The 17867-nt window shown below is 40.4% G+C and overlaps 3 non-coding genes across 3 annotated transcripts; all 3 read left to right on the forward strand.

Moving 5' to 3' along the window:
• Window positions 1-1974: 1974 nt before the first annotated feature.
• On the forward strand, window positions 1975-2046 carry trnac-gca (transfer RNA cysteine (anticodon GCA)). Its single transcript has one exon. It is a non-coding gene; the product is annotated as a tRNA-Cys (tRNA).
• Window positions 2047-5944: 3898 nt separating this feature from the next.
• trnac-gca (transfer RNA cysteine (anticodon GCA)) lies at window positions 5945-6016 on the forward strand. Its single transcript has one exon. It is a non-coding gene; the product is annotated as a tRNA-Cys (tRNA).
• A 2602-nt stretch (window positions 6017-8618) lies between these two features.
• On the forward strand, window positions 8619-8699 carry trnal-uag (transfer RNA leucine (anticodon UAG)). Its single transcript has one exon. It is a non-coding gene; the product is annotated as a tRNA-Leu (tRNA).
• Window positions 8700-17867: the final 9168 nt, after the last annotated feature.

Below are 17867 nucleotides of genomic sequence, written 5' to 3' on the forward strand. Positions count from 1 at the left end.
TTAAGACTCGGATAGAGGGAAAATGCATTAGTGACAGTGTTCATTTCTCCTCTCTGTGTTTCAACAGCATTATCTGTTCCCTCCTTAGTTACTAGTTTTTTCATCTGTTTTCTTTCCCTACAAGTGGCTTCTTCCATCCACTGACTAAAACATTCTTTGTTTTTCTCTATTTGAATTAAATCCTGGGTGCTAATTGTTTTACCCCCTCTCAATAATTTTTCTTCTTCTTCTAAATCTTGTTTTAGCGTTCTAAGTTTCCCTGTACTCAAAGAGCCATTTTCAGGGAAGCCATGCTTAGTGGTCCAATAAACCAAACAATCTAAAGTTTGCGGACCATATTTTTTCACCATCTCATGAACCACCGGGCCTGAAGGAACGTGTGACTTTGTGCCCTTATTGCCCATTTCTAAAAGTGAAATGAACAAGTAATTGAAGTACTTCTTTTTCGTATAATCGTCACTATACGGCCCAGTTTAGTCTCTCGGTAAACTTTGCGAAAAAACCTGAAAACAGCTGTAACTTAATTTAAGCTACAATGACTGTTTATCTGTGATAGATTTTGCTCGATGAAAATCCAGATAGGCAGCTACGATGACTGTTTATCCGTATGATTTTAAAATCTATCCGTCACCCTGTCCTACTCCCGTGTTTGATGAGATGTCAAATTTGTGGTTTTTATTTTCGTCAACAACCTGGATGTTAAACAACAACAACAAAAAAAAACCTTTTTCTCCTGTTTTGTACAACCCAAAGTTTCCCAAAACAAAAGATAAAACTTTCACCAAATAACCCCAGTGAAAACCTCGGTCAGTATCTGTCTCACACCGTGTCTCAATATCCAATTCAAATTGTTTATAATTGAAATTCTAACTTACCCCCGCTGTTTGAAATTGCTTCCTTTTCGTTTGGATTTCAGAGTGGAATCAGCGAGCCCTCCGCAGTTTCTGACCCTCTGTCTCTCAAAGATGTTTTGGCGAGGTTTAGAGGCAGGTGATCGTCAGATCCCTGGATGCATGCCCTCATCAGTCACCAGCGGAGTCACGTTCTGATCCCTCCTTGAAATCCTGCCGACAACGCCAAGTTTGTTGTGGAAGTTTCTGTTCAGCGAGGGAGGAATTTGTTGTGAAGAAGAGACCTTGTTGAAACAAAATAAAGACAGGCTAGAGACTGGATTAAAAGTTTGGATATTCGGTGAAAGAGTTTAATTATTTTCTCGAGAGAACAATCAAACAAAATGACGAGAATGGCAGTTCACAATGAAACAGAGTAACAAGTGACACCACACATTCTGGTGAATACAATCAGTAATACACTTCTTTATATGCAGTGCCCCCAGAGGAAAACCAACCCTTGTTTGGAAACCAGTTTAATCTCAAACATAACAATCAGTGGACCTCAGGCAGACAGTTGGAGCTCTTACGTATTTCTGAATCTGTCCCTCGTGTGTCCAAGTGTCTTGACCGGTCATTCTATCTTAGCTAAAAAAGGACATCTTGTCTCTTGGATAGGCTCTGGTCTCGACCTGGGACCTGCTATGATAAACACCGTTCTAGGCAACTGTTTCTGTCAGGCTCCACGTCATCTATCCTTGGTGGGAAAATGCAAAGTCATAACATATCCAGTTGTCTCCTACAAAGAGATCACACTGAGGACAGATACAGGAACTAAATACTCTGAGAGGCATTGAAGATATTATTATGAATAATTAATATGAAAATCATTTTCCCATTACAACACTTTGAGCCATGCAGGATCCTTGTGTGGACCACATTTCTGTGTTTAGTGTTGACATCTATTGTAATTAACATAAATTCAGCTGGGCCTTTATAGAAGATTACACTGTTTTCTTTCTTTTAACTCCCTTTCATACAGTAGATGAGATTTGGATACTTTCTCAGACTGTGAAGGTAACCACATGGTGGAGGCCCAGCCATTGTTTTGCTGCACCATAAGCATATCAAACACAATGTGTGTGGGGGTATAGCTCAGTGGTAGAGCATTTGACTGCAGATCAAGAAGTCCCCAGTTCAAATCTGGGTGCCCCCTGCAAGGATGTGTGTAGGCTATCACATAATAGTAGTTGTGGATACTTGAAAAAAGCATGCATGTAACTAATGTTGCTTCTTTTCAGAAGCCGTTGTGCTTTCTCCCCTCTCAGACTTCCTTGGATTGTGGAGGCACCTGAGTAGAGGATGCAGCTGCTGCCGTGGTCCTGCTGGACGCCCTACCCTATTACTGCTACTATTATTAGTAATAGTTCTATTACCTTTACTGCTGCCATAATTACCACTGTTCATCTTTTCATTCCATTCTCTCTCTCTCTCTCTGTCACCCTCTCCCCCAACTGGTTGTGTCAGATGACTGCCCACCATGAGTAAATTTTAGTCTGAGGTTTCTGCCTGTTAAAAAGACATCTAACAGTTAACAGCCGACTGCGCTGACCTATTGCGCCACAGAGACTGCTACTGTCTGATGTTTCATGAGCGGGAGCTCGATCTTTAAACCACAAGCATTTGCTTTATGGCTTTTTGAGGTTGAGCTGCACATGTATGCTTATCAGGCTATTTTCCTGTTACTCAGAAATTGGGGAAGCTGACTTATGTGGAAATGTAGAAGCTGGACGTACATTATATTGTTCTTACATGTCAATTGGAATCTGACTTTGAATTTAAATATTCGGCATCCAAGAAAATTTGGGAACTGATGATGTATCAGTCATTTTGCTGGTGGTTTCTTGGTCACAGCTGCAAGCTGGATCATTGACATACAGTTGAATGCCAGGTATCACAAAACTGTTGGGTGGGGCCTTATGTATTTGCTTGTATTAAATCCAGTGACCTGCATACCAATGACCGTCAGAGATGGCAAAAGTACTCACTGCCCGTACTCAAGTAGAAGTACAGATAATTGTGTTAACAAATACTCTGGTAAAAGTAGAAGTACTGATTTAACTTCTTTACTCAAGTAAAAGTAACAAAGTACAGGCTTAGCAATTTACTTAAAGTATAAAAGTAAAAGTAGCCTAATGAATGACAAAGCTACCTGGACCACCAGCATATAAATTGGTAGACTCCTTCCTGATATCTTTACTCAAAATGCCCTTTTTTTAAAACACCAGCCAATCACAAGTGTTACATGTGAATAATCAATGTGTGAGTAATCAGGAAGATCACATAGAAGATAGTTGCAAGGTCTACCAAATGTTTAACTTTACAACTCCTAAGCTGTTGGAACCTTGGTCCTTCCCTCAAAATTTGAAATACAAATTTTTCAGCTCCAGAGCCTTGTTGATGGATCGAAACCATCCTCGGCTAATTGTTATGCTTTGTATCAGAATTATGTCTATTTCATTAGAGTTTTTTACAATTGCTATGACAGATTTTCCAAAACTCTTAACACAGTTAGCACTACATCCGCATGTGTAAGCTATACTATTAACACATTTCTTGTTGCTTTAACACATAATGCATATAATTGACACAAATTTAAAATGCTTAAACTCCTTTTACACACAAGCTCAAACAAGACCAAACCAATAGATTTTTACTGCCAAATTTACCAATGCTTTACAGTTTTTTACAATTGCTATGACAGATTTTTCAATACTTCTAACAATTTTACAGAACTCTTAACACAGTTAGCACTACATCCGCATGTGTAAGCTATACTATTAACACATTTCTTGTTGCTTTACCACATAATGCATATAATTAACTCAAATGTAAAATGCTTAAACTCCTTTTACACACAAGCTCAAACAAGACCAAAACAATAGACTTTTACTGCCATATTTACCAATGCTTTAACACTGTATGTCAGAACAGATAACACCATGTTCTAAACCTAACCTTACAGGCTAAAGGCAAAGTGAACAACTATTCATATTTTGAATTGAAAAACAAATATATTCCCTGTATTTTTATTCCATTGCTAATGAGAAACAGCTTATTGAAGTTATGCAATTGTTGAAATCACAGCTGATTCCCATCTAGGAAGCACACTGTGTTGTTGTTCTTTCAATCATATGATCATATGTTCTAAAAGAGGACTCTTTGGGCTGGTCCTGGGTGGAAAAGGAACAATTTAAAGCAACACAAAGAAAGAAGGAAAGAAACGCCTGCACGAGGGCGAGGAAGACGAGTACCAGGACAAGGAAGAGGAGTTAGAATGCGTGGTGGCGCTCAAAGAAGGACCAGAGCTAGGGTAACTGATCAGATAAGACCTACTATCATCGACCATGTCATAAACCACGGGCTATCATACAGAAAGGCTGGTGAACGAGTACAGACAAATATCAGCCGGGACACAGTGGTATCTACAGTCCGTATTTCCAGAGAAACCAACATGTAGGATATTGCTTCTCCTACATCAAAGTGTAAATACTGTAAAATTACCATTTACAGTATTAGAGTGACTTTATGCCTGGACATTCAGTCCAGAGTTGTAGAGGACAACCTTGTCTTTGGGAACATTGCAGCAATCAGCATAACATCCATTTCTCGGACTCTAGCTAAACACAGAGTCCGAATGAAACCACTATACAAAGTTCCTTTAGAAAGGAACAGTGAACGCATCAAAGAACTCCGTCACCAATACGACCAGGTAAGGTTATGCAATACAGTCATTACTGTAAACTACTCTATAAACCTGGAGTACATGAGGACACACAGTAGATATACAGTACAGCACAGCAGTTACATACACTGTGTCTAATTACTGTCAGAGAGTCATGGAGTTGGAGGCCAATCAAGTCCCATATGAAATTATCTATGTTGACAAGGCTGGCTTCAACTTGGCGAAGAGGCGTCGCGGTGGGAGAAACGTAATTGGGAAAACGGCCCCAGTTACCGTGCCGGGCCAGAGGGGAGGTAACATCACCATGTACGCTGCAATCTCCAACAATGGTGCACTCCTGCATAAATGTGAGATTGGCCCTTACAACACCGAACGCCTTCTTCTGTTTTTAGAAGACCTGCACGAAAGACTGGTGCCAGAGGTAGAAAGGGGGCAGGTGGGAGACCACTTGCCAATATATGTGATCACATGGGACAATGTGGCATTCCACCATTTCCGTCCAATCACAGCCTGGTTTGACGCCCATCCAAGGATGATGTCCCATTTCCTTGCCCCTTACTCTCCTTTCCTCAACCCCCTTGAGGAGTTTTTCTCAGTCTGGAGATGGAAGGTTTTTGACCATCGTCCACATGACCAAATGTCCCTCCTGGATGCTGCATGCCAAGACATCACAGCTGAACCCTGCCAAGGGTGGATGAGGCATGCAAAAGGATTCTTCCCACGATGCCTTGCCAGAGAAGATATCAGGTGTGATGTGGATGAGAACATGTGGCCAAATGCAGAAGACCGAGCAGATTAGAAGAGGACTTTTTTTTAAATTATTATTCCGGTGCTCTTTCTGTTTGTATAACTTGCAGTAATGTCCTTCTGCAAATAAAGTCTTTACTGCAGCAATTCTGTCTCTGTCTTTTTTTTCATAAACTGTACATTCTATAAAGCTATTCTGAGATGGTCATTCATTTTTTGTATTGAATTTCTTCAACAAAAGAAACAAAATGCATGTGCAAAACACAATCTATGATCAATACAATATACTGTCTATTATATAAGGGCATACCTGACACATCTAAAATAATGAGTTTCTGTAATGTCAGCTGATGATAGTGTTTTTTTGTCATTGTGTTATGATTGACTAAATGTTCCTGTTGGAGGAGAACATGTGTCAGTGTTTGGAAAAATTATTTGATTTTGAAACATGTTTGCAGTGTTTTGTTAGACATAGTGTGTAGTGTTAGTGTATTATTGTATTTTGAAAATTAGTTTTGGAGTTTAGTTTACAATTATTTGGATACTTTCTCAGACTGTGAAGGTAACCACATGGTGGAGGCCCAGCCATTGTTTTACTGCACATATTCCACATAGAGTATGTGGGGGTATAGCTCAGTGGTAGAGCATTTGACTGCAGATCAAGAGGTCCCCAGTTCAAATCTGGGTGCCCCCTGCAAAGATGTGTGTATGCTATCATATGATAGTAGTTATTGATACTTATAAATGCATGCATGTAACTAATGTTGCTTCTTTCCGTAAGCCCTTGTAACTTCTCCCCTCTCAGACTTCCTTGGATTGTGGTGGCACTTGAGTAGTGGATGCAGCTGCTGCTGTGGTCCTGCTGGACGCCTTGCACTACTTAATAATAGTTCAATTACCTTTACTGCTGCCATAATTACCACCGGTCATCTTTTCATTTCATTCCATTCTCTCTCTCCCTCTCTCTCTCTCTCTCTCTCTCTCTCAAATGGTGATATATTGTTGTAAAACAAGAAGAATCTAAAGTCCTCTGGAGAACGCGGGCATTGATCCCGCTACCTCTCGTATGCTAAGCAAGCGCTCTACCATTTGAGATAATTCTCCTTTTCAAAAAAATTCATAATATGTTAAAAAAGTCATAGTATAGTATGACAAAAATTCATAAAATGTCACAGTGTAGTATGTCGAAATATTCATAAAAAGTCTTAGTATACTATGCCAAAAAATTCATATAAAGTCATAAAAAGTCATAGTATAATGTGTCAAAAATCCATAAAAGTCATATTATAGTATAGAAAAATATTCATAAAATGTCATAAAATGTCATAGTATAGTATTTCTTAATATGTTGTAAAAGGTCCAGACATATAGTTGTTGGACAACAAGAAGAATCTAAAGTCCTCTGGAGAATGCGGACATTGATCCAGCTACCTCTCGCATGCTAAGGAAGCACTCTACCATTTGAGCTAATTCCCCTTTTCAGAAAATAGACATAGTATGTTGAAAAAAGTCATAGTATAGTATTTAAATAAATCATAAAAGTCATTGTTTAGTATAACAAAATATTCCCAAAATGTCATAAAATCATAAAAAATGTTGGTTGTCTGTTAAACAACACCTTTTGTGGTTAGCAGGATTCAAACCTGCGCGGGGAGACCCCAATGGATTTCTTGTCCATCGCCTTGTGTACAGTAAGGCTGAGACGCTGTTGACCTCAACTGAGGAGGTAATAGGGCAGTGGAAGGAGCCCTTTGAGGAACTTCTAAATCCAGCTGACAGATCCACTAAGGTAGAGGCAAAGCTTGAGGATGATGGGAGATTGTCGTCAATTTCGCTGGTGGAAGTCGATGAGGTAGTTAAAGAACTCCACAGTCTACTCCAAGGTCGTAGAAAGGAGGGTTTAGCTGATCATTGAAGCTCAAGTTTAAGCATATCAATCTCAGCAAGGAGTCTACCAAGTTGACTCTTAGGATTTTGCAATGTCATAAAAGTTCAGCACATATGATACAACACCAAGCCTTAAAGAATGACTTTTGTTGTCTCATTGTCAGTAATAATCATAGAATCACAACTTCCATTCATGTACTTGTGCCAGTGTTCAACCACCTGTTAATGCATTTTCAGCAACAGTTGTGTTTTTTTGTTTTAAAAAAAAAATTTCATCCCATCACTGCCATTTGCAAATGTCACAAAGCTGGAAGGGTAGTAACGAACTAATACGCTCATTGACTCATCAATGACTCAATGACTCAAACACAAAAACCGCAGATATGCCTTCATTAACAATATTGTGTTATCTCATAGGTACTGGAAGCCACCCGTCTCCATCAATGTATCTCTCAGCATTTACTTTCAGTCTGTGTTACAAGATTTGCAGTGAGCGTTGTATGGTCCAGCAGAAAGGCAACAGGTGTGTTACTTTTTGACTATGATTTATACCATTAGCAGTTCAATCATTTTGCCCAGGTTTGATTTCCAGCCACTGCAGTTGCATTTACAGGTTTTGAAGCCATATACACGTTAACATTACATGTTTAACCCAAATTTCTTCTTTTATTCAGTGATATTTCAATTTCCTTGCGGGAGTCATCCCAAAAGCATGCTTTACATGTATGAGGACCTGGCATCTCCAGCAGGTATTATGGTAGAGTCTTTAAAAGAGCTGCAGAAGATATTACCTCCTGTGGTAATCTGACTGGTAGGGTTATAGAACGTAGTGGTAGACTAAGACCTCCTGTCACACAAACTAAGAGGTATGCTCTCTCTTTCATACCTCAGACTATCAGACAGCACAACAAGCACTTTAAATGTACTTGTTTTACAGTTTCTATTTTACTGTATTTATGTACTTGTACTATAGTGTAGTATATTTATTGTATTATGCTCCAGTTTTTATGGGTGTTATGGCAGGTATGAGCACTGTAGTTTCCATTTTTCTGGATGAAATAAATTTGACATGCTGTTGAGTTTACTCTTCAGCAGGTGGAGACATTTCACTTCGGACAAGCAACAGATGCTTTGTTAAACATCAACAGACTGGAAATGCTGATACAGAGCATAGGAATTTGCAGAGGATGGTTTTGAGCTATTGACCTCTAGGTTTTGGGCCCTGCACGCTTCTGCTACGCCACTCTCCTCTGCTGTTCATAGAGTGATAACATTTTTAATAAAGTACTGGCATTTTTCAATTAAGTATTGGCTTTTGACTTGCGAAAGTATTGTTCCACTGACATTAACAAGCATACCGTTAGTCACGGTCACTGTGTGTGTCATGATGCGGAGTGCCAATACATGCAGGTAGTGTGGCCGAGTGGTCTAAGGCGCTGGATTTAGGCTCCAGTCTCTCTGGAGGCGTGGGTTCAAATCCACCACTGCCATTTGCAAATGTTACTTTGCTGGAAGACAACCAATGTGATAACATGGAGTTGTAGCATGTTCAACTTGCAAATCAAGTCAACATGGCTGGCAGCTGTGTATATATCTCTACTGTGCAATTTTTACAGCTCAACTCGCAATGCAATGTTTTTAAATGACCAACCAATCACAAGTGTTCAATGTGAATTACTCATTCATTGCCAAAATTGTTGGTAACCGTGACGGCGCGCATGTCGGCCGTCGTGGTAGTGAATTGCTACCCATACCATCCAAAGACTGAGTCTGTAGGTACAGTGGGGCTCAAATGTTTGGGCACCCCAGGTAAAAATTTGTATTAATATGCATAAAGAAGCCAAGAAAAGATGGAAAAATCTCCAAAAGGCATCAAATGACAGAGTAGACATTCGTATAATATGTCACAAAAAGTTAGATTTTATTTCCATCATTTACACTTTCAAAAAACAAAAAACCATGGGTTCTTCTAAGCAGTTGTCTAGAAAACTGAAACTGAAAATAGTTGATGCTCACAAACCAGGAGAAGGCTGTAAGAAGAGTTTTCAAATGCCAATATCCTCTGTTGGGAATGCTATTAAGAAATGGCAGTCATCAGGAACAGTGGAAGTTAAAGCAAGATCTGGAAGACCAAGAAAAATATCAGACAGAACAGCTCGCAGGATTTTGAGAAAAGCAAGTCCAGACCCACGTTAGACTGCACGATCCATCCAGAAAGACCTGGAGACACTGGAGTTGTGCTACACCATTCCACTATAAAAAGACACACTTTTACAAATATGGTCTTTATGTAAGAGTCATCAGATGAAAACATCTTCTACGTCCTCACCACAAAAATCAGCGTTTGAAGTTTGCAAATGAACATATAGAAAAGCCTGATGCATTGTGGGAACAAGTTCTGTGGACCAATGAGGTTAAATTAGAAATTTTTGGCCGCAAGGAGCAAAGGTACGTTTGGAGAAGAAAGGGCACAGAATTTACTGAAAAGTTCCTCTTTACAACTGTTAAAGCATGGGGGGGATCAATCATGCTTTGGGGTTGTATTGCAGCCAGTGGCACAGGGAACATTTCACGAGTAGAAGGAAAAATGAATTCAATAAAATTTCAGCAAATTTTGGACGCTAACTTGATGCCATCTGTGAAAAAGCTGAAGTTAAAGAGAGGATGGCTTCTACAAATGGATAATGATCCTGAACACACCTCAAACTCCACTGTGGATTACACCAAAAGGTGTAAACTGAAGGTTTTGCCATGGCCTTCACAATCTCCTGACCTCAACATAATGTAAAATCTATGGATAGACCTTAAAAGAGCAGTGTGTGACAGACAGCCCAGAAATCTGACCTATTCAATTCAATTCAATTTCAATTCAATTTTATTTATAGTATCAAATCACAACAAGAGTTATCTCAAGACACTTTACAGATAGAGCAGGTCTAGACCACACTCCAGAATCCACAAGGACCCAGTTCTAGTAGTTTCCTCCAGAGCAAGCAACAGTGCGACAGTGGCGAGGAAAAACTTCCTTTTAGGCAGAAACCTCGGTCAGACCCAGGCTCTTGGGAGGCGGTGTCTGACGACCGGTTGGGATTAGAATATTGCGCCACACAGACTGCATCTGGCTGAACTTCCATGAGCGGGAGCTCGATCTTTAAGCCACAAGCATTTGCTTTATGACTTTTAGAGGTTGAGCCTCATATGTATGCTTATCAGGCTATTTTCCTGTTACTCAGAAATTAGGGAAGCTGACTCATGTGGAAATGTAGAAGCTGGACGTGCATTGTATTGTTCTTCCATGTCAATTGGCCTCTGAACTTTCAAAAAGATAAAAAAAAAAAAATTCTCCCTCCCCCCAAAGTGGCTGCTATCTCCATAGCAACCAGATGTAATGATTTGAAATGGAGACTAACTTTCCCTGGGAGGGGGGGAGGGAGGAGGTCAATATTAACCTATCAGAGTCTGGGGATAGGAGAACTTTGATTGGCTCTCTGGTTTTTGGCTTTAACCTAAATGCTTTGCATCTACATCCAACTGTCTCTTTGACCCCTTGTCAAGGTAAGAAAGTGCACTCTCATGACCTCTTCAGGCTAGTTACAGCTAGCTGTAACTAGCTAGCTGTAACTAGCTAACAGTAGCTAGCTAGCTGTAACTAGCTAACTGTAACTAGCTAACTGTAGCTAGCTAGCTGTAACTAGCTAACTGTAACTAGCTAACTGTAGCTAGCTAGTTACAGCTAGCTAGTTACAGCTAGCTGTAACTAGCTAGCTGTAACTAGCTAGCTGTAACTAGCTAACAGTAGCTAGCTAGCTGTAACTAGCTAACTGTAACTAGCTAACTGTAGCTAGCTAGCTGTAACTAGCTAACTGTAACTAGCTAACTGTAGCTAGCTAGCTGTAACTAGCTAACTGTAACTAGCTGGCTGTAGCTAGTAGCTAGCTAGCTGTAACTAGCTAACTGTAACTAGCTGGCTGTAGCTAGTAGCTAGCTAGCTGTAACTAGCTAACTGTGAGCTGTACTAGCTAACTAACTGTAACTTGTACATTCAGGCAGATTTCAAGGTTGAACTTTGTTGAAAACAACATAAATGTCCTGTTACTGTAGATGGTGTGATCAGAAATGTCCAGGCCAGAACTGTATACCACTGTATATGTGATGAATGCATTTTATTGTGTCTTTTAAATATGTAATTAGGTTTTCACTGATGTAGTACTTAGCTAAAAAATGATACAGTGTAGTTTGATATAATTATGTTGAATATTTTTAAATTAGTGAGATATTCTTTAAAAAAAAATCTAAATTAATCTTTTATATAAAAGTTATTTTATCAATTTATAATGTAACTATCAATATCTAAACAAAACGTTTAGAAGAAATAAACCTGGCTATTCCGTTAGTGTTTAAATATTAATGATGAAATTAATTCGTAAAGTTACAGAAACGATAATCTTCTAGTCTGTCCTTGCTAGATATTAGCATGGCAACAGTCTCCACCAATCAGAGAATTTGCTGTCTCACACACAGACACACACAATCAGTCACATACACGAACACACACACTCACTCACACACACACACACACACACACACACACACACACATTTTCTCTCTCTCACACACAAATATGCACACTAAAAGTACTGTTTTTTTAAATGGAGTCTGGTTGGTTTAGTGCTAGCTACATCGTAGCTGTTTCTGGGGAACAGAAAGACCTTAAATAGGTTATAAAAGGTTATATATCTTGAAGGGTTAAGACACTTAACACTTCACCATTAAAACAAAACTGTATTGTATTTAAAAAATTTAGCAAAACTGGGGTGTTTTATTTATATACAGTCTATTAAGGCTCACATCACTAAACCCACCAGACTCCATGTAAATAAATAGTAATTTTAGGATAGTACAACACACTTCATTCAAACGCAACAGAAACCAAATAAAACTATGAAAAGCCATTGTTTGTCTTCTCTACAACTTTCCAAACATGTATAAATCTAGTGTTTGTTGAAATAAACACATACTTTACCGATTTACATGTGAAATTATGTTGGTTCAATACACGCTAAAAGTACTGTTTTTTAAATGGAGTCTGGTTGGTTTAGCGCTAGCTACTTCATAGCGCTTTTTGGTAAACAGAAAGGTCTTAAATAGGTTTTAAAAAGTTATACATCTGTGTATATCTATACCTTTACCTATTCAAATATACACACACACATTCACAATCTATTCGGAACTCTAATTTGCATATTCCAGAACACGTCTTTGTGATGTCACTGACGTTTCCTCATGATGGAACTTGTCATCATAGTCGGTGTTCCGGTCCCTTTACCTTTAGAACACACAGACACACACACACACACACACACACACACACACACACACAGTGGGAAGCTCATTCTTAAGAAACTTAAGTGTTGAAGGGTTGGAGCTACATTCACTCCTTACTCTGAAGTTATCGTGTTGGAACCTTGTTTAACATTATCATGAAGAAAGATTGTGCAAAGACTCTTGTTTCTCCGGCCCTAAGGAGATTCCGAGGTTAGTGTGAGATCAGGGCAAATCCCACTGTGATCTGTACTGTGGAATAATAAAAAAAAAACAATTAAAAACATTTAGCGGCTATAATTCACAACAAATTGATGTTTTTCTCATTTGTAGAGCGTTATGTCAGGACGCCAGCGACTGCACGTGATGGACCGACAAGGACAATTAAAAGAAAGGCCAAGAAGACCCTTGGGAAAAAGATAAGGGTCCCTAAAACTGAACACCCAAACACCTCTAGGGGGGATGTGGACGTGAGAGGAGGGAAGAGGACACGACTTGGCCGTGTTAAGCATGACATGGAGACGGCGTCCTGCTCAGCGGACACTGGTAGGCTGGGAGCTGATCATGTGACATTACTGTTGGGAGTGTATTCCTCTATCGTTTTACTGAACACGAGGGTCAGGACAGTCGTGAAATAAGTTCTCAGATCTTTAACTTAACTTAAAGTAAGTCATATATAAGTAAAGGTCCTGCATTCAAACATTTTTAAAGTACAAGAACCTTTAGAATCATACCTAAGTTCAGTATTTGAGTAAATTATCTTAGTTTCTTCTATTGGCTGGGTTCAAATTTAGTGGATTCATTATTACAGAAATGTCCATCAACTGGGAAAGTGGTATGTTGATCTAAATACACTTTGGTTCACCTGAATTACAAAGGAAAACTAATTTGCTTCTCGCTAGTGGTATCTTTGAAGATAGTTTTGGATTTTCCGCTCATATAAATACCACTAGAGGACAGTGAGAAATACTGTTGTTGAAAAAGTCTTGGCAGGCTTTTTAAAAACTTTATACAGAACCAGGCTTACTGTTTCTTAATAATAAGTTAGGCTAACCACAGCTCAACTCCAGCTCCGGCAGCAGAGCATAAAAGATTCATATGTACCGTTACTGAATGCCAAATACATAGAGCAGGATCAGCTGGGCCAGGGAGGATGTGGATCTGTGTTTGCTGGATATCACAGAGCAGATGATTTACCGTAAGTGTTACACACACATTCTTAAACACGGACATAGTATAAACGGGAGGAGCTAACCAAAGTCCTGTTTGTCCTCATTGGTCGCCATCAAACATGTCCCGAAGGACAAAATCTTCTGCAAAGTAGTGGTAAGTGAGCAACACCTACTGCTGTTGAAATCAGCTGTATTCAGCACTGCACTCTCTTACTGAACGCATTATGGATGAATGATTCTATATTATTCTCTAAAACGTTCCTCGCCCTCATCCTCCATTTTGTTGTGATGTTTCAGGAGCAGAATGGGAAGCAGCTGTCTGTGGAGGTCGCCGTCATGTTGAAACTTGCGGCTGGAACGAGTGGATCGGTGGGGACGACAGCGCCGGTGTCCCTACTGGACTGGTAGGTAGGATTAGGACCAGGAGCTGATCCTGGTGCTGGAGAGACCAGTTCCCTCCAAGGACCTGCTCAGCTACGTCGAGGACAACGGAGGTTCTCTACCGGAGGAACAGGCCAAGGTAAAATACTGGAGGATCCTGTGTGTGTGTGTGTGTGTGTTTGTGTAAGTGTCTCTGTGTGTGTGTATGTATCTGTGTGTGTATGTATCTGTGTGTGTGTGTGTGTGTCTGTTTGTGTGTGTGTGTGTTTGTCTGTGGGTGTGTTTGCTGTGTGTGTGTCCCTGTGTTAGTGTGTGTGTGTGTGTGTGTGTGTGTGTGTGTGTGTGTGTGTGTGTGTGTGTATATGTATCTGTGTGTATGTATCTGTGTGTGTGTGTGTCTGTCTGTGTGTGTGTGTGTCTCTGTGTGTGTGTGTCTGTGTGTGTGTGTGTGTCTCTGTGTGTGTCAGGTAAATGCAGTAGTACAGTGTTTTCCTCTGAAGTACAAGTACACAGTAAGTCAGTAGAATGTATCTTCTCTTTCCGACCACTGCTTTATCTTTACCCTTACACACACACACACACTAAGACACACACACACAGACACACACAAACAGACACACACACACACACACACACACCCACAATCACACACACACACACAGACAATCTCTCTCTCTCACTCACACACACACACACACACACACACACATAAAGTAAATAAACTCTTAGGCTACAGTAATGTTAAAAGTGATTCCCAACATGTTGAGAGAAGGTTCCCAACTTTATGTAACGGGTTTGATTTGGACTGGATCAATCTTAATGTGTCTCTGAAAGTTATTATCAGAAACATGTTACAGACCCACAGATGTGTTTTTATAATAATTACTCAGAAATCACAATCATTATTAATAAAGTTTGTTACCCATGTGTCTTTTCTTACAAAGACGTAACCACAGGCTTCCTGAGCTCAGACTCACTGGTACATCTGGTTTAGAGCCCGACCGATATATCGGCGGGCCGATATTAGGCATTTGTTGATCTGATGGTATCGGCATCTATAATGGCCAATTAAAAAAAATAATAATATGCATTCATCTGAATCAGTTATGATGAAAAATATTTTTTTCTGACAAATTAATATTTAATTAATAAAAACGCAATGTGAACCATGTTATGAGCATTGATGTTGCATGATGCTCCACCAGAGAGCGCTCTACAACGTCCTTGTTTGTTATGGTTTGGTTTTTGATTATTATTTTATAGCAGTAATCTGTTTTCCTATGTTTAATTCTTAGCCTGGTTCTGTCATGTCTTGTGATTACTGTATGGTATTTTTGGTCTTGTCTTGTATATGTTCTGTTTCCTGTTTTATTTTGAAGTCTGGGTCTCTGTCTCAAGAGGCTTGATAATCAAACTCCTCGTGGAGAAAACAAATGGAATTCTGATTAGTTATGATGTCAGTTAAGAAGCCAGCCACAGGGTGCTGCAGTTGCCTAGCAACGGTGCTAAGCTGCAGCCATTGGTTGGCTGTGCTGGGTTTTGTTCTGTGACATCAGATTCTAAAACAGCTTTGATCTTTTTTGATGTGATGTCATAGACCCACAGGATTTTTTTTTGGGATCTCACACAGTATTGGTACGGAAAAAGACAATCAACACAGTTGATTTGAACAAGTATCATGTCTGGACCAGAGATATCACAGACAGAGAATATGCTTGAGGTTACAGGAGATCCGGTTCGCCCACTGATTGAATCCTTTTTTAAAAGGATAACACCGGAACAGTGGGAATCGTTGAAATCCTGCACCCCCGATGATGCCACTAAAATTATGGTGGCCGACCTGCTTTTGGACATAATAACATTGTTAACAAAAGTCTGCTTGGTGAATCTTAGGAGCAGAAATGCACCGGCGTCTGAGGAGTGGCTGGTTTCTGAGGACCGTGTAACGTCCAGTCTGGGCGACGTACTCTTTCGGAGTTTTGCCGGGGCTCTGAACGCTGAGGACCAAGTCGAGTGTGTCAGCTCACAGCGCTTGACAGGTTTGGTTGGTAAAGAGGTTGCAGAAAGTGTCAAATCTGCTCTCTCCACTACTATGTGCACTACAGAGCCTGTGATAATTCAGCACATCACTCCCCCTCGCAGGCTTAATGCTATGGTTGGTCATGTCTGCAAAATGATAAAAGCTTTCAAAGCCAAGATAAAAACTTTGTGCTCGGCCCAAACCTGTGTGGCAACAAAGAGTCATACCATAACAGAACAGATGCCCTTCCAGGGAGAAGTGACAGAAGGTATGGAGACGGAAGACACTGACAACTGCATCCAATCACCAGTTACAGCTGTGGAACCAGAATTCCCGCAGATCATCTCATCAGACGACAGTGTGATTGAGATTCCAATATTGACGTCTGTCGAAAGTATAATCAGGATGGAGGTGATAACGATTTTGGATCAAGTGCCGGATTTTAAGTATCAGCCAATTCAATCTGAATGCTCTCGGGAGATTGAAGAGGTTGCAGAAGACATCGCTCGGTCAATAAGTCAAATTAAGAGTTTGGACGGGGCAGAAGCTGCAAGTCCGCAGTACCAACAGAAGTTCAAGCTGTTTGTAGAAGCAATAGCGAGTAAGATCAAGTCTTTTTTCACAATGCGCTTGGCCAAAGCTTGGTATTATCGTATATTGGAGGCGCTCAAGGCCAAATTCCCCAAGCAATCAAACGCTGAAAGCGAGCACTCAAGACAGACAGCTATGGAGAATTTGACTCTCTGCTTCAGACTGAGGATAATAACAAATCACAGCATGGGAATGTGGTTAATGTGATTCAGAAGTTTGAGAATATGACCCCCAGAAAAAGCATGACATTCACACAGAAGTTTACTGATCTCCTCTATAGGGACATCACACGTGGAATCGCGCCCAATTTGATCCCAGAACCAATGAGAGGGAAGTCATGCAGTGATGTGGTTGTTCCTGATTCACATGCTGACATGTACGCTGAAATTCGAAACAAAGTGGGGAATTTCATGGGACTGATGGGTGGTGGCTGAAAACTCAGATCAGCAGCCACGCTGATAGGGTGGCATTCAAAATATTAAAAGAAGAGTCACTGGCAGCACCGCAGCTACCGAAGGTCAACATCCCAGAGAAGCCTGTGGAAGCTGCTCCAGCTCCTGGCTCGGTCTGTGAGGAGACATGTGCCGTACCTGCACCGGATGCACACAGGAAAGCATTCATCCAGATATTCTCAGCGAAGCTGGTTTCTCGGATATACAGGAAAACAAAAGTGAACTGGTCTATTGGAAACCCAGAGGACTACGTTAACCATCTGTTCAATAGAACATGGGCCGACGTCAAGGGTGTAGATTTTGATATTACCCAAAAAACGATTAAAAACCTTGACAAGGCCATTTTCCAAGATTTGTGTAAGAAATGCGGCTGTGCGGAGAAGGTGCTGATCTCCATGCGTCTAAAAGATCCAGCACTGGAAAGATGTATTGCCTACTCTGTCAAAGAATACCTGATGACACCACCAACCAGACATAAGGATGTTAGAAGAGACCAAAAGAAGCTCTTGGCCAGATTCCGCGCAGCCATCAGCAACCAGTACAATGAGTTCCCAACAATCCAGACTCTGGGACACCAAGAGGTGGAAGATGTCCATGAAGAACAACAACAGACAGCTTCTTCTGAAAAACAGAAGAAGCCTTCTCGATGGGAGACATTCAACAATTCTAAATTTGCGAGAGATTTACTGCCGCCATGCTGCTTCTTGGTCTTATTTCTGG

Source organism: Etheostoma spectabile, unplaced genomic scaffold (genome assembly GCF_008692095.1).
Source record: "Etheostoma spectabile isolate EspeVRDwgs_2016 unplaced genomic scaffold, UIUC_Espe_1.0 scaffold00018854, whole genome shotgun sequence".
NCBI classification, from domain to species: Eukaryota; Metazoa; Chordata; class Actinopteri; order Perciformes; family Percidae; genus Etheostoma; species Etheostoma spectabile.